This window comes from Passer domesticus, chromosome 1 (assembly GCF_036417665.1).
Source record: "Passer domesticus isolate bPasDom1 chromosome 1, bPasDom1.hap1, whole genome shotgun sequence".
In the NCBI taxonomy this organism is placed as follows: domain Eukaryota; kingdom Metazoa; phylum Chordata; class Aves; order Passeriformes; family Passeridae; genus Passer; species Passer domesticus.
In genome coordinates this window covers 108,333,462-108,351,212 of record NC_087474.1, presented here as the reverse complement: position 1 = coordinate 108,351,212, position 17,751 = coordinate 108,333,462, and the positions used below count along the sequence as shown (strand labels likewise).

The window sequence follows — 17,751 nt, the reverse complement described above, 5'->3', positions numbered from 1 at the left end:
GCTGTCCTGTGTAAGTCAGCCCTGCAGTTGTTGTTCTGGAGTCTGGAATCTGCCCTCATTTTATTTCAACAGACTTCAACTCCCCAGGATGTAATGTAGGACATACTTGAACAATTTTGCTGTTCCTAAACTGAAATAGAAGAAATAAAACTGTTTGTCCTGATAAACCATATCTTAATTGGCTTTGAGGAGGATGGCTTCCCAAAAATGAACCTGAGTTCTGCCATTAAATGAAAAAAAATTGTTAATGGAAATTGGAAGCAGTTTTCATTTTGTTCCAGCAGAGTTCCTAATTCTGCAGGCAAAAATAGGAGCAATTTTTCATCTGTCAATAACATTCTGCCTGAATCTGGAAGTAATGGCCTTCTGCATCATCTTGTTTACCGCTCCTGGTTGAAAAATGCTACAAATTCAGTATCAGATTAGACAGACACATTTGTTTATAAAGCCTGTGAGGCTGATGGGATACCAGTTTTCCAAGCCATTTATAAATAGAAGTATTTTAGGCTGGGGTAGAAGCGTGAATGGAGAAGCTTCAGAGGGAGAGAGTGCAGAGCTGTGACCCAGAGCTGCATTCATGCATGAAATGAGATCTTGTACAGTGGACGTTCTTATTTTGGCTAATGTAGCCGCAGGCAGAAAATTCTCTTGCTGCATTCTTGAAAGAGTTTGTTTTTCTTTCCTTTCTCTTTAACCTTGTACATTAATTATCACTCTGCCTTTTCCGAATGGCAAATTGGTCAATTTATAGTCAGGAAAGTGCATATTCATGTACTTCAGAAACAGTGAGTGAATGCATGCTTTTTCTGCTGGCATCACTGTACACAGAGTCCTTTCCTACCCTGGCTGTTATCCTCAAGAATTTGTGCACTAAGTGTTATCCTGATGTTTAAAGAAAAGGATTGTATATTTGGGGATATTTTTCCCACTAAATTTTTTTGTTCATGTATTCTTCACTTTTGGTTTATTAATAGCTTTGCTTTCTCTAGTGGAAGTACAGGGAGATTCATCAGTGCATGCAGATGCTCAATGAAAATTAATGGGGGCAAAAGGTACATTTAAATTTCCAGCTAAAATCCTATTTAAAAATTTGCTACTCTTAGAAATATTACAACTTTCATGTTAAAGCAAGGGTAAAACAAATTTCTTGGTACAAAGCCTCTGCAAGAGGGCAGTAAAATCAGTCAATAATAACTGTTCCTGCCAGCAATGGTTATGTTAGGTGAGTACTAGGACATGGAGCTGGGCAGCATCTGGCAGTAAAACCTAAATAGACATAGATAAAATACACTCTGAATTAATTGTTGATTCACTATTTTTACTATCAAATACAGAAAAGAAAAAACAGTTTAGAAAACAAAATATCTCTGTACTACTCTTAATATTACAAGAACCTTCAGATGCAAAATTAAGAGTCTTATTCAGCCTTACCAGAATACTTTTGGGTTTCAAAACAACCATGGTTGTTGTTACATGGTTTTTCAACCCCAGGCTAGTTTGCAGTGTCCTGGAAGCCATTTGTCGTCCTCTGAGGAGGTAAAACAAGGAAAGAAGAAGAAAAGAAATTGTTGGTAATGTGCCATGGCAGTAATGCCTGAGCTACATTGTGGTTCTGGATTTTGGTGCTTACTGGTGGTATAATGTTTGAAATGTGTTCCTGGGCTGCTCTTTTAAAAAGGAGGGGAAAAAAAGATGGGAAAAAATAGATTGGTCATTGGCAACACACAGTAAAATAGATAAGTCAGTGCCAAATCTTATTTTGAAACTCTGGGGGAAACAAAACCCTTTAGTTTTCTGTGTCAGTACAGTGGTAGTAATGTTGCCAGTTGCTCTGAAGCTCTGCAAAAACATATCTGATTTATTCTTTGAAGTACCTGGGGTTTGGGTTGTTGTTTGTACAACTTGCATCTTCTAACAGCTGATGGTACTTGCCTCCTTTGGTCATGGTAACTGCTTCACATTGCAAGTGAAGTTCTCTACCCTGCTGTTTTGATAGGTGTTTACTAGGGCTGGCTGTTACATAGGTATTAATTTCTTATATGACAAAATGGGGATTATCACCTGTCTAGAGTAATCTGTACTCACTGTTATCACTATATTTCAAAAAAATGGTGTAACTTGAATTCCAGAAAAGAATGCAGCACTTAATCTAGTTTTTTTGTTTATCTTCTTGAGTTATATATTCTGGGTATATTAATTTTTAAATTTTTTTTAATTATTATTTTTTATAAATAAAGGTAGTCACCATGCAAATTACTGGAATACAAAAGTGAATCTTGTAGCTATCTGTATTTTAGGCCAGGAAAAAAAGGATTAGTGCTGCTTAGAAATGTTAACAATTTCTTTTTTTCTGAAATTAAGTCTTGCTTAAACATTGAGTTTTTATTTGCAAGAAACTCTTACAGATTTCAGACCTATTTTGGCCAATTCTTGCTGATTTTAGACTGAATTTGGAAATAATTTCCATTTTATTTTTCACTCTTGTTAAAACATAAATATTTTAATAGGAACATTTATGATCTTCATCCACAACTAGCTCCAAGGACGGGAATAATTACGATGTGTAGAAACACCCACTTTGCACTGTATATCTTCTTTACTTAAGGTAGGTCTGGTCACAGTGACAGCCTTGACAGCTGTTGTAATTGTTCTTGGGAAGGTGTGGAGGAAAATCTCCAATGTCACCAGACAGATAAGAAGAAAGAAACCCACAAAAGGGAAGAAGATTGAGGGAATCTGATCTATCTGACTTGAAGATCCCCAGTTTTTAATTTTAGTCTCTTTTTCTGATATAAACTGCATCCAGTTATTAGTTTAGTTGGTGAGTAGATACCTCCTCAGGGGTGGATTTTGGCATAATATTCCTGCTGTATTATAAATACTGACATCACGCTAATCTATGCAAATCACTGCTCAATCAATCTGAGCATCTGTGGTTGATTAAACAAAACACGTAGGTGTGAAAGCATTTGCATCTCACAGGCTCTGCTGGATCTGGCAAAGGCTGAGGGGAGTGTAAAGGCACGGAGAGAGATTTGTCACTGCCATGCCTGCCTGGCAATTTGGAGTTCTAATTGCGATGGGCACAGAGATACCTGCGTGGGCTGAGGCTCTGGAAGAAGAGGAGATTGGAGAAGCTGAGCTTCAGCCCAGCTGCTTGAAGATGTGAATCCAGCTCACACTCAGACCTGATTCTGTGACTGCAGTCACGCTAAAGCTCAGATCTGTGGGCTTGCAGGGATGTGCTGTGGTCACCCCCGTGGCCATCCCTGCAGATCCCAAGCTGCCAGGGGTAGCTGGCCACCAGAGGAGCCTTGGGATGGCTGAGCTCCTGCAGCTGGTGGATGCTGAGGTGGGCAGCACTTGGGGGGAACCTCTGGGTGGCAAATGGGAAGTGCCCTCAAGATGGTCTGTAAGAGGCAGCAAGCACAGGGTACCTGGACCCTGCCATTCCCTCCGGCTTTTATATAGTCCACACGTGACCACTCTTGCCATTGCTTTTCCCCAAGTTTGTTTATTCCCTCCTTCTATCCCTTCTATGCCTGGGCCTGACCATGGAGAATGGGGGTGATGGATAATAGAGGAAACAGCTTGTGTTTGGTGAGGAGAGGAGGGGAGAAGTGGACTTGCTAATAACTGATCAGACATAGTCATAGTTTGGCGTTTGTTCACTGCCCCATGATAACACTGCTCGTACAAGGATGAAGAGAACGGAATTGTTCTGTCTCAGTGGATCTCTTTGTGAATTAAGTCGGTGGCATCAAGTGTTGAGCAGCAGAGAGCCCTTGGGTCACTGCTTGGGAGGTCCTCAGTGTCCGCTCTGCTGGGCAGGGAGCTTCCAGGAGAGCAGCTCCCACGGGAGGGTGATAATCGGCTGACTTGCTGCCCACCCACTGCCTCTTTGTGGAAGCACTTGTGTCTGTATGATGAGAAATCACTGAGGAATAATTCACAGTACTCTGTTGACTCCTATGTGAAGAAATGTTCCTTAAAGTAAATACACAACTTAATGAAACCGAGAAAAAGTTATTTAGAGGGACACTATCTTGTGAAACTGCAGATTTCCCAGGTCTGAGTCACAGAGATCTAAGGTAGCCAAGTCATAGCGCATTTTCACTTCAGAAGAGACATCAGCTCTCTTCAATAACAGGATATTTAACTGAGTTTTACAAGTTTTGAGTTTGTCAGACTGAAGAAGTGTTGAGAGTGAAGAATGAACTGCTTTTGGTCCACCAAGGAAAGTTGGGGTTGTGCAGTGGGGCTGGCAGAGAGAGATCTGGTGATTCCCAGAATGATGATGCTCACCTAGGTGTGGTGTGCTGCTTTCTGATCATTCAGTGCTTTCATAAGAAATGTGTTTCCAAAACTAAAAGTCTGTTTGAGCTACAATTGCCTTTTAAATAAAAACTTGTTGTTTGTTTTTCTTTTCCCCCAGTGAGAGCAGGGAAGTATAACTCAGTTGCGTGCTTGCATGCAGAACTGCAATCCTCCTTCTAAACCTAAAATGGCAATGTGAAATTTGAGTGTCAAAAATCACAAATTGTTCAAGAAGGGCAAGTAAATCACTTATTGTACAAGAGCTGAAGTAGCCTTAGTTAAAATGGGCTATTGGTTCTGAACTCTGGACTTCAGGCAAGGAAGATATTGCGCTCCTGTCCTCTTGACATTTTGTGGATGATGATCTTGATGTTGCTTATGCAAAAGTCTTGCTAACTTTCTTATTTCATCTTTTCTCATGGTATATATTTCTTTTCTATTGGAAAGTCTGTCTGTTAGCATCCTGGGATTTCAGTAAGATTTCAGCTCTTGCTTTTGAACAGTGCATTCCTAACATTCCTAAAAAAATGCTTAGAAGCTGTAAGTGCCCAGAAATTAGAAGGAACTAAAATGTTGAAGTCCATTATTTGTTAAAAGAAATGTCTGTTTTTATGCCAAAAGTAGAATTTTATGGCATCTGACTCATATTCTTGAGTATTTGTTGTTGGCAGTACTTCAGTGAGTAGAACATATGGACACTGCTACTACGAGCCTGCCCAGCATTAGTGTCTCGGCAGCAAACACCTTTTATGTCTTTGGTCCTCGGGTCAGGTAGAACTATTGACTTCTCTGCTGTAGCAGTCAGGGTGCCAGCTGGGCTGATGGCTTTGTACTGTGGACACTTGTACAATGCACAGAGAGGTGAGATCTCATGCAGGCTGTTCAAAAGCTATCCACTCGCAACAATTTTAACACTGTTCAAGCCGATGCTGATACAGGATATATTTGGCTTTTCACTTCCCTCTCCTAATTCTTATGAACATTCAGATCTCGCTAGTTCATCACTTTTTTTTTTTTTTTAACAGCTATATGGCCAGACATTTTTTTTGGCTGTATGCAGAATAATTAAGGTCTGTCCATAATTTACTTAACTTCAGTTTTATTGTTCCTTAAATAAGTTTCTCTACAGTTCCTTATGGTGGCAGGTACTGACTGTCCCTGGCCACTGTATAGCTGTGAAGTTGCCAGTGAGAATAAATAAGCCAGTGTGTCTACATCTGGCTGGTTTACATTCCTGTTACGGGGTCATTTGTACTCTTCTTTCCTTGATTTCCTTGTTGTCCTGAGACTATCAGTCTTGAATGGAGGGATTATAAGAACCAAGAATCACATCTGATATGAGCACTGTCAGTTTGGGGAGGATGATGGGAGTTTCATGTTGGCAGTCAAAACACTTGCACCCTTTTCTTCTTCTTTGTGACCAGGACAGTTACACAAACATGTTCATGTGTTTATGTACCCCCTTCTTTCACATATGTAAGTGAACAATGGCATTTTGTTTAATCATATTGTTCTGCATTATTCATCCATTACTTAACAGCTCTTGCACACAGAGGTGATGGCTTTTTGTCCTCCTCTTCCTTGTATAGCAAACTGCCTTAATTTGTAAAAATGACATAGGTGAAAATGTCTTGATGTGCCTTGCTGATGCCTCTCCCAGCACCTCTCCCGAATCTTACTGACAGATATATAGTGTAAGCTCTGCTTCTTCATTTAGTATGGATCATGTTGGCAGAGAGATCAAAGAGGACGAGTCTTGGGAGATGCCAGACAATTTTTAACTGGCTTCTTACAAAAGCCAAGGGTGTTATTTATTATATATGCATAAGAATAAAATACTTTTTGTTCCACCTTTCATCAGATCTTTCATTCCCCCTGTGTCACGGCAGAAAATTCTTGAGTTTATAGGGTTGCCATGAAACATGTTTGTGAATATATTTTAATATATATTTTATTAAACATTACTATTTTTCTTTTCCTTAGTTAAGCAAGTACTTCATCATCCCATCCTAGTCCCTCTGCCAAAAGCCTTTATAGTGGTTCCCACTGATGACAGCCAACTTGATCAATTCCTCATTGCTGCTGAGCTCCACTAACAAGGCATCTACAACTACAGATTTTTATTTTTTTTTTTAATTTTATGGCCTGTCTCAAATGATATTTGCCTTGCTTTGCACAGGATCCAGAGGATACTTTTCAGAATCCTATTTGGAATTGAGTTTTTGGATAACATGTAGAAATTTGTTAAGGTATGAAAAACTATATTTTCTGTTGGAAGTCCAGCTGCCCCTGTTTGAGCACAGGCTGGCTCATGTCAGACCACTGGATCAGGATGGGCAAACATTGGTCAAACAATGTGCAGACAAAAGTCGAAGGGATGCCCAAGTGTTTTCAATTAAGATATCAACTTTGTTATCTTTTTTTCTTGTTTGCTTTCTACCAGAAAACAAGTTTTCAGTAGCTATGAATAGTGGCTGTGGCATTTTTTGTTTTTGTCTCCCTGTGTTTTGAGTCAAAGGACAACAGAACTTGGGACATGAACTCCAACCAATTTCTGATGTCTCACAGATGCTCTTCTACCCCAGTTTTGCCTTAAGAGTTATTAAGATGCCAGATTCTCTTGGAACTCAGTAAAAGATGGTATTTTAGTTCGTGTAGCACAGGTATTACTGTGACCTCAACCAAACCCGTATGTTGCTTTCAGTGCATTCTTGTATTAGAGTTCAACATGTCATTGATTTAGGCTATGTTATTTTCCAGAGAACAAAATGCCATTTATTATTGCCAGGAAGCATTGAAAATGTGTGTGGGGTATAGAAGGTGTTTTATATAAAACAGTTTATATATAACCTGCTTACGTGTAGTTTCCTTGTCTTTTATTGCCCCTCTTTTCTTTTTTCCCTCACTCTGTGTTTATTTTTTAGGCAGATTCTGTTTTTTATTTGCAGAAGTAACTGAGGAATATTGATTCTTGTCTATGTTGGCATGACAGCTCAACCTCTTGGAAATTTCACTGAAGTAAGAAATTAAATCCAAGAGTTAGATTTTTACTCTCTTCATCCTCCACTGAGTGCTTTAAGAGCCCAGACTTTTTATATAAGCAGCTGAGGGGAGGCAGAGTCGCATTGTTGTTCCCCTGTAGCTTCCAGATGGTGAGGAAAGTCCCAGGAAAAATGTAGGACCAGCATGTTCTGTCAAAGTCAAGCTTGTGTCTAGACAGGGAAGCTTACGTAAGGCAGCAGGAGAGGAAGGGAGCCTTGTGTAACTGCTGTCCCTGGCAAATAAACACTCCCTACAGTACCTCTCATGATCTGGCCCAGAGAGGCTGACAGCAAAATGCACTTTGGTGCTTTTTTGTACTTAGCTTGCTCGGACTTGCAGCTGGAGGTCATTCTCTTGCTTTGGCGTTTTTTTCAAATGCGTGTCTGTCTTCCAGTTATTACAATTTTCCTAAAGGCTTTACTCTTCCCCCTTAAGCTGAACCACTTTTCCAAAGAACCCATATACACCTGCATAGCTAATTTAAAACAGATATAGCAAGTTACCAATTTTAAATGGCCTTGAGAGGTTGTTGATGGTATTTGGCAAACAATGCAGACAATATGCAAATCACCAGAGGCGGCGCAGAGTCTTGTTCAGGAAGATAAATTCTGCTGTAAGGTAGCTTTCCAGTTTGACTTTGAAAAATCATGATAGTGTGATATTGAGCTCGTGGTATTCTATTAAGTGCTTCAGTCAGTGTACCTCAGTACCTTATGGGGACCTCTGGCATCCCTCTAGCACTCAACTTACCCTGCACTTACATTTTGTTTTGATTTTCCTCCAGCTGAATGCAAATCTCTGCCAAAGAGTGCTTTCTGGTTTACTCACCCTCTCATAACTATTCTCTCTTGATTTTGGAGCTATTGTTAAAGGTGCTCTGTGTGTTTATTTCTGCCATAAAAAATGTGAATACCAGGAGGAAATGTTTTTTCCTTTTGATTTGGATACAGTCTTTTCAGCACTCCATGTTCTGGCTTAACTTGGTTTCTCGGGTGTTGCCCTTAGCTTTGCTCTTATCTATGCATAAAATTTTCTCAATGTAGTTTGTTGGTGCTTTGTCCTCAGGCAGACTGATTTCTTGGAGGCAGGATTGAGAGCCAAGAGCTCAGCTCCTTCTGTTCACCGAGGCCGATACTACAGCCACCTTGCAGTGAGGACACAGGCCAAGTGACTTGAGGGTCAGTGATCCTTCCGAGCCTTCCCACCACCTTGGCTCCGTGCTCTGAATGCCCAGAAGCACAGACAGGTTTCTCCTGAAAAAGCGTCTTTGAGATGGTTGGCTTATGGAGATGCAGGCAGTGGTGGAATTTGTGTGGTTGGGTGTAATGTGTGAGAGAAAGTAGTGGCTGGAGTTTGGCTGTTCAGGAGTGTTGTGTGCACCTGGGAGACAGTCCTTCACCAATGTTAGAATCTGGTTTCCAAACCCTGAAATAGGTCTGAGTGATGGTTTGCCCTTTGATAATCTGACTTTTTTTCCTTTCCTCATTGAATGTAGCTTTAGTCCCTCCCTTTATTTTTCACTACTAGAGCATGTCATGTAGTTAATCTCTTCATAACTTCCATTTCTAAAGCAATTTTATACAGTTTTGTGGCCTAATACCTGGCTCTTTTTCCTAGACAGACTAGATATTTAGTTCCACTGCCTTTTATTACAAACTCAAGGAAAATATTACTTTCTGGAGGAAAAGAAAATCTGTTTTTTCCTTGTGCTTTTTCCTTGTGAAAATAAATTTGTACTGTGGCTCAGTTTTATGAAATCATTTTTTTTGGCTCCACACTGAGAGCAGAGGTCTGGCTAAATTATTTTTATGCTCTCAGGTAGAGCAATTAATGCTGTGATGCTGAATACTCCACTCCAAAGTAATGTTCTTTCCATGTTCTGAAGAATTATTTCTTAACGCTATAGAATGATTTTGAAATAGCCTTTAGCTTGGTGTGTCTCTTTTTCTCTCTCCTTTCTTTTTTCCCTTCTCCATTACCCACTTGAAATAGTTCACAATTTTTGAAATTTCATTTAAAATGAAGTTGCAGACATCTCTGTGCAGAGCAAAATACTGGCTTGGTCAGAGGAGGATGCTAACTGTGCCAAGACTCACCCATGAGTCTGCAGGTGGAGTTACCCTGCTGAGGTATTTACTGCCCTTGTGAGGGAGTCAGCTGGAGAAGGGCAATTACGCTTTTTCCTGTATGTAGTCTGGGAATGGGAGCATGCAAGTTGGAAAAGAAAATGTTAACCTATCTCAATGTCTCTAAGTTTCAGATCAGTACTCAAAAGCATTTGTGTAGAGCAGAGCTGTTCCCTTTGCCATCTTGGGTGGGGAAATTATGGTTATAATAATACATGCCCAAATATTTCTTTCCAGCATGGAGATCTAAAAGCAAATTAACTGTAAAAGGTTATGCCAGTGTTTCCTGCTCTGGTAATACCCTGCTCCTTTGGGAGGGATAGAGGGCTGTGCCAGCCATAGGGAAGGGAAGTAATAGTGATGACTTGGTGTATTGTCTCAAATTAAATTAATGTGTATTCAGAGGTTGGTGTATGCACTGAGTCAGAGCAGTGACTCCTAGGCACAGTTAGCAGTTTCGTTTGGAGAGGGGCAGGGGGTTACTAGGAATAACCCTGGCTTAAGCAGAGAGCAATGTAAGGAACATTCTACCTCATGCACTTTTTTATTTTGGTGAGTTTGCTTTCTGAGTAGTACTCTTGTTCCTTTGATCACGTCCTTGAGCACCTTCCCCTTGTGCACGACTTTCTGCCCCACTGCCTTCCAAATAGTTCTGTGACAGCAGATACCCAGACTGAAAATGTTTGCCATAATTCATAAGTCAAAGTACTTTCAATCCCAGAATAGAGGAGACTGCATGCAGACTTCATTACACAGTATTCATAACATAAACAAGCCTGCAATTATGTCATAGCAACAAGCACTGTGCTTACATGAAAGTTTGATTCAGGTCTCCAAGAGTGGAAGACCTTTGCATCCAAAATATCACAGCGACCTACTTCTCTGAAAGAGTGCCCTACATAATTTCAGAAATTAGATATGACACCAATATAGTAGGCCATATGGTGCTTTTTGCTGGTGTAGGGTGAACAGTGGGATATTCTTGGGGCCACACAAATGTCTGTCCACTGACTAGGTGAAGTCAGCTCATTATTAGTTGGGGTGAGGTGTGACATTTGTTTTCCTGATGTTGTGAGGCAACAAATTCAAACTGCCAATTGTTTTAAAAAGGCATTTGCTAATAATATAGGCATGATCCTAAAAAGTTTTAACTTTTTTTTTTTTTTTTTTGGACCAATACTGTCTGCCTTCAATTCCTGCTGAGAACCTGAGAGGCTGCACCTAAAATTATTTAGACAACTCAAAACCTACCTCTTAATAATTTGTAGAGAGACCGTTTCCCAGGGGCAGTTAGACATGTTAACTGATCTGATCCTGAGCTGCCAGAGCAGGATCATTTCTTTTTCTGGTGATGCTTCCCCAGACTGGCTGTAGAAGTTGTTAGACGTGTGTGATGTGTGCTGCTGGTGTCCCACACTTCAGTGGGGATGCAGCAGGTGGGGATGCTGGTGTGGGCCATTCCTGAGGGGATGGGAAGGGACAGTGAGAGAAGCTGTCAGAGGACAAGCTGCAAACTCTGCTCCTTGTTGGCAGGGAAGCTACCTGTGAATTTCAGTTGTCAGCACATTGGGATGACAGAGGAGGTTTCAGGACAAAATGGTGCCTTATTCAGAAATTGGGAGGTTTTGTGATCTGGACTTTTTGAGCGTCTGGTCTATGCTGGATGGTTTTGTCTATGACAATAACTTACTGATTTGCTGGGAAGTAATATCTCTTCCTGGCATGGCATCCATTTGTTATTTATTTATTTACATACATGCATCATCATAGAAATTATATCTGGAACTGAAAATATAATTAAAAAAACCCCCAAACAATCTCATTTCAGCCCTTTCTCCATAGTTTCTGTATGGTTTTCCTCTTTCTTTAAGGGTTTTTTTTTTTCCTTTCTCCTTATTATTAAAAATAATACCTTTGGAGTCTGTGCAAAGTGAGCTTTTCTGCAGTGCTCATTCTGACAGCAAAGTTGTTTTTCTGAGGACTGCCCACATTTCAGATGTCTGCTGCATAGGTTTTCTGTGTAATAACTCTTGTGGCAATCTGTAGACCTCGGCAGAAATACCCAGCTAACAAAGTTCCTGCTGAAAAGAAGCAGCGCTGTTTTGGGTACACTGAGGCAGCTCAGGCAATGCCACTCAGCCTGTACACAGGACAAGGCTTTAAAAAGCAAAGCACAATGCATGGGCCATGAAGTGTGCCATGGGGCTGTCCAGAGTTCCTCCCAAAGGGGGCTGAGCAGGCATGGCAGGCTCCTTCTTCGTGCTTCCCTGCTGCCAGCCTGTGCGAGCACTGCGGGTGGTTATCGCTCCAGACACGCTGGCATCCCTTCCAGCTTGGTGTGCGTGTTTATTAGGTGGCATCCATGGGGATAATCTCATTTTGGCTTTTAACCATAAGGTAGATGTTCTGTGACCTTGGGGCAATCTGTGCTCATACAACGCTGTGTGCTGTCAGCTACTTGATACTGGCGGTGATCGAGCTTCTGGCAGGGGCCCCAAGGTGGGAGCCCTCATTGTCTGGGGGCCGCCGTGTTTGCTGACAGACAGGAGTATCTTTGCCTGCTGCCAGCACAGGAGGCACCTGCTGATCGGAAACTTCTTTTATCACAATGTTTAATTTGCTGTCTCACAGCTTTTGGAAGGAGAAGCCTTTCATCTCTCGAGTTTGGAAAGGAGTGATATGATTATATTAAGCAGATGATGCCTATCTGCAGCTGAAAGGGGGTTGGTTTGGTTTGGTTTGGTGGGTTTTTTTAAGATGGCAGTTACAGTAAAGTGCAGTGCAAGTGGCTGAACTGCAGACATGAGATGAGTCAGATCTGGATAATTGCGCTCCTACAGAGAGTGCCTGGGCTATCCTGAAGGTTCTCTCTCTAGAGCTGTCTGGTCTTGCTCCTTGCTCCTCTCTGGACCAGCAAGAGAGGCTGAATAACTCTGGTGCAGCTGTCATGAGTAGCACTGTAGGGTGGACTGGTTTGGGTTTGTTTTTTGGTTTTGAGGGAAACTGCTATTTGCCCTGATGGAGCTTCCTCAGGCTTGAAACCAGCATAAACCCTATGGGAAAAATAGCACTTAAGATGTTCCTACTGCAGTGTTCAGCGAGGATCTGTGCTGGTGGTGATTGACAGCAGATGTCTGCTCTGCATAAAACTTTAGCCCCTGCACTGATCTGATGTAGATTTTAATTATATTTTATAGGAGGGTGGCATGCTTATGCCATTTTGCAAACGTTGTGGTCCTCTTAGACTTGTATCTACTTGTTGTGTCATAAAATACATGCCCTGAAACTAGTGCCAGAACACTGAACTCTCCTTAAAGAACGTTTTAGGGGTGGACACATAATTTGAGCTGATAACCGTGGATGGTTGTGATGATTAAAATATCCCTGAAGGTTAGAATCTGTCTTATTGATTATACTGGGCAGTGTTCCTGGGTGGCAATGCCAGTTGAAATGGCATTTGGACACAAATGACTCTTCCCTTAATGTTTTATAAGCAGAGCTGTTTTTAAAAGTGGTGGTTATGTGAATTGTTTGGTTTAGGTTTTGTTTTTCTTTGATATGACTGAGTTTGTGTTCTCTGTGCTTTGTATTGTGTCTGGAATTCAAACTAGAATAGGAACATAATAAAAGTCATATTCAGTCAAGGACTTTCAAGCAAAGAAGGAAGAACTGCTGAATTTTGAGTGTGGTGGTTTACTTGGGGTTTTGACGTTCTTTTAACCTGAAACACCAGCTTCTCTTATCTGTTTCCCTTCTCTGATTCAGGAAGGGAGTACTTCACCCTCCAGTACAAATATATATACCCAAAGTCCCCCAGGTCCTAAAGGGTTTTTACCTGTTCCATTTTATCTTTGCTGTTGCTGGAGGAAATGAAGTGATTTGGCTGGCTCAACCACTCCTTGTTTTTAGTATTTCCACAGCTGCTGGCCAACTACTTCAGGTTTTTAAGGTTAATTTGACTTCACTCTTCAAGACAACTGGCAGGGATGTGGGAAGGGTGTGGGATGTGGCAAGCAAGTCTGCCAGCTTTCTTAAAGCTGCAATAACAAAACCCAGTATAATCTTGAAGGTCATATTGCAGCTTTTTCTCTGCTTTGGTCCAGGAAAGTTTTGGGGGCCTAAGGGAGCAAAATGTGTCACAGAGATTTCTATTAATTCATGAGAACACTGTTGTGAAGAAATCAATTTTATTTTAAGGTTGCTCTGCGTTTATAAGTTTTGTTAATATGGGGTCACCATGTGAATAATGTACAGATGTAGCACATTGTTTATGACCACCTGTGCACGTGGGTCTGTAAATAATAAAGGGAGAGAATAGAGGGAGAGAAGCTCTCAGACATGCAGTAGGAGAATGGAGTTCATTAAGAAGTCACTGGGGACAAGTAGCTTAGTGCTTCCAAGTAGCCAAGGCAGTTGCATAGACGTAGTGAGATATATAATAAAGATTAAGCATTTTAGTATTAATTAAACTGAAAGTAAGAGTTATAGATGGCAGAAAAGAATGGGTCTGGTGCCCTTTGCTCATGGAGAAGCCATTTTATCAACCCCAGACAATTTAGAGCCTGAAGGACTACATTAGACTGACTAGTTTGAGGATGTAAAAGGCTGTGGAGTTCCATGTATATGGTGTTCATAATATTGACACCAGAGGTGTTACTTGGAATAAATTGTCGCATGCCACATTCAGAAAAAAAGTCAGAACAGCAATCACATCAAAACTTTCATATGCCCATCTGGATAAGATGAGATACAGGCTTGAACCGAGTGATTCACAGACTTTGCTAAAAAAGGAAGCAAATGTGTCATTAGACCACTGCAGGAAAATTCCTGTAGTGTTCCAGATCTGGGAGATGCTGCCAACATAACCAGGTACAGCCATAACACCCATGAGATGGGTGAATGGTTTACTGAAGAAGTGAAGTTAACTGTGTTACTGTGGAATATCGTGTTACTGTGGAATATCGTTCCATCCTATCCAGTAACTTGCTGTGGCATAACACTTTGGTGTTTTGTGTGCAGAAGAAAATAAAAGTGGGATGCACTCCTGCCTGGTGGCCGAAGGGCTGAACTGTGTTTGCCATTGTTGCCTTATGCAGAACAGTGGGTATTAGTAGCAGTTGAGTGTGATACTGTTAATTATCTGCCTTTGGATTAATACAGTGAGAGGCTGAATTGGGGGGATTCATGGGTTCAAGGGGCAGAACTGATCACTTTAATTATTCAGCTTGACCTTCCCTGTTAAGAGTTAGGCATTTAGTTTCTCCTCTAAGTTAGTTGAAAGCATATGTTTGAGAGAGAAATACAATCTTCAAGACTCCACATGACAGTCAGTACCATGTGGCAACCTTTCCAGGTTTTAATTACCCACCCTACTAGAGAATTCATTTTTAAGTCATGGTAATTTATTTATTCTAGATAATAAAGCCATTGGGAGTGTCTGTCCTTTTAGTGTTTCTACAGTGCCTAGTACAAAAGGATCTCTGATAGAAGCCTTGGTGCCACCAGAATGCACAAATAACTTGTTAAATGGGAAAAAGCAAACTGTGTTTCTCTTCACTTGCATAGTCTTAAAGAATATAAGATTAGGGAGGTTCCTCACTGCAGTGATTTCTTTTTCTTCCCTTATATTTCCTCTCCTTATCTTATAGGCTATATGGTGGTATTTTCAGTGAGGGATTGAGTATTGTTTTTCACTTCTGCTTTTTCTGGGGCTGGCACTAAAAATGTTCCCCTTTTTCAATTTGTCAACTGCATTGACAAATTACCCTTTGGCAAAGAACACAGCATGGCAATTTTGGAGTATAACTCTTCTATCAGTCTGGCTTCCTTTATTTCTGCCAAGGGTATTGCTGGGAAACTCGGAGATATGGCTATGTATTTTTGTAAGTATGCTAATATGAATGTTGATCCTTAGGAAAAAGAAAAAAAAAGTGTTTTAGAATAAATTTCCTGGTCAGGCAAAGTAATAGTTAAAGTCTGGAGGAAGTATGCACCATGACTGCATGTTTGTCTGATTTGGGGCTGCTGAAATATTATCTCATATAGGTTGGGACTAAGAAGGTGTTAGGCTTTTTGAATCAGCTGCCAGTGGCTCTAACAGGCTCTTGGAAAGCCAAGGATTAGTCAGATGGAGGAATGTCTTGGCCAAAACTCTCTTTTCTCTGGCTAAACCCACTCGCTTGGCAGTGATGCATTGTATTCTTATAAAAGCTGCTGTGGAAGCTTGAGGCCAATGCAAGATTTCGTTATGAGTATTGGATCCTCCTGGGACTGGTTAAAGTAGATGGAGAGCTCCTTTTTTCTCTGGAATGTAACGGTGAATATGGGCCATTTCTAGGACATTCTGTTTCTTTTATGAACCTGCTTCTCCAGATTCCCCTTTTCGTTTATCCAATCAGTACAAATGACTTCTTGACAAGGTTCCCAATTCTTGACAAGGTAAGTGGTTTTGTCTGTCATGCATTATAGCAAAGGACTGATGGCTCCAAACAATAGACATGTTGTTCCCATCTCAAGATGTCAAGTGCAAGCGTCTTTCAGCTGTGATTACTGGCATGCTGTCTTTGGTTCCATCTGAGATCTCTTAATCTTTCCTACAGTTGGGAGGACAGCTCGCAACAAAACATTACCTAGCAACTAAAACGCCTCAGGTTGGTTTGGGGAAAGCAACAGAAGAGTTGTTATTAATCATGCTGAGATGATGCATTGTAATTTAAAAAAATTGGAAAGGAAAGGCCAGATTAAATATTGACATTTAGTATATTCCAACTGTGTTAGCTTTCACTTTGGCTGACATGAGAATGTATATTCAGTGAAAATGGGAAATAAAAACCCTTGTCTGTGCTCTCCTGGATACAACAAAGTGAAATAAACCCCCCAAACAACAGTGATCTGTTATTTGGGGATGTTGTAGATGTAGCCTTCGAAATCTGAGAGGCTGAAGAGACCTCCATTCTGATGCTAAGGACTACAGCAGTTTGATTGTCAAGAATATAGGGTAGATTGTTGTCAGTGGAAACCATTTTATTATAAATGAACAGTTTGATGAGCTCTCCATGTTAAAAAAATGGTTTCAACAAACATACTGTAGTAGTGAAAGACCTGAGACTTAACAGCAGCCTACAATGGGCTCTATTTAAAGAATAAATTTTGGTGCATTTCCACCTGATGAAAGCCTGACTTTGCTTTGGCCATCTCAGCTCAATGGCGATAGCTTCACAAGGCTGAGTTAGACCTTGATGCAACAGATCTCTGTGATCCTCCTGTCATGTGCTGAGTTCCACTAAAGATTCTAGAGAAGGGTTGGTGTCGTGAGCTGTTATGGAAAATAGGAGTGTAAAATGTGATAGTCTATAACCGTGTAGGAAATAAATGTGGTCAGCAATGAGGAAGGTACTGTTGTGTGCTGAGGTATTTTGATGTTAAACCACACTGTTCTGGAACAGTTGGGGAACTTTCCACTTGGCGCTTTCTCTCAGAGGTGGTAATTTGGAACCGATCCGCGCGCTGCGGCGTGGGTAGTGTGAGCAAACAGTGTCACGAGTGGGCACGGGTGGGTGGTTGAAAGCATCATTCACATTTTTTCTTCATATGATCTTCTCGGAGCTGAAATGGTGCCAAATCAGTTGGGCTGGTTCTACTGAAGCCATTATTTTCCTGGTGGTAACTCGTCACTGTGTCCATCCTTTGCTATGCGTGTTACCTGCAGGTGGTGGGCAAGGGGATTGCACAGATCTGTGGAAGGACAAAAGGAATTGGAGAAAGGGCTAAAATAATCTAGTATCCATTTCTATCACACCTTTTAAGTTAATTCATTAGTGCAAAGATAATGAATTTGAGGTATAGCTGTCAATGGCCTTTTGAAAATTAGAGCTTCATGCTAACAAAAAATAACTGGTTTTTTACTGGTTTCAGGAAACAAATATCTCCATCAGCCTAATAAACAACTTCAGGTTTGCTACTTCCAACTTGTTCACCTTCTGGCAAGAGCCTGGTTTTACTGCCTCTGTGTGCAAACCTGAAGCCTTTAAGCAGAACGAAAAGAAAAATTATTCCCCGTAGACTTAAGATTGCTGGGGGATGATGCAGGCTTGTGTAAAGTTTTGGAGTGATGCATACAATGTTCTTGGCAGGTTTTTTTTAAGCTGTTGCTGTATCCTTGTAAGTAGTTGAAAAATGTCTTTCCTCTGGTAATAGCCATAGTTTGTAGGTAATGGCTTGTCAGAAACACTGATGGTTCATAAAGATTAGCTATGTGAAAATGTCT

The 17,751-nt window shown here is 40.9% G+C and overlaps 1 protein-coding gene across 6 annotated transcripts in view; it reads left to right on the top strand.

Moving 5' to 3' along the window:
• LDLRAD4 (low density lipoprotein receptor class A domain containing 4) overlaps positions 1-17,751 on the top strand; it is a 283,046-nt gene that overhangs the window by 159,756 nt on the left and 105,539 nt on the right. Inside the window, exon 2 of one of the 6 annotated variants that reach the window (XM_064432993.1) lies at positions 8,425-8,537. The exons of the other annotated variants lie outside the window; for them this stretch is intronic. The gene's annotated coding sequence lies outside the window, so the exon portion shown is untranslated. The remainder of the gene's footprint in view (positions 1-8,424; positions 8,538-17,751) is intronic. 6 annotated transcript variants of the gene reach the window in all.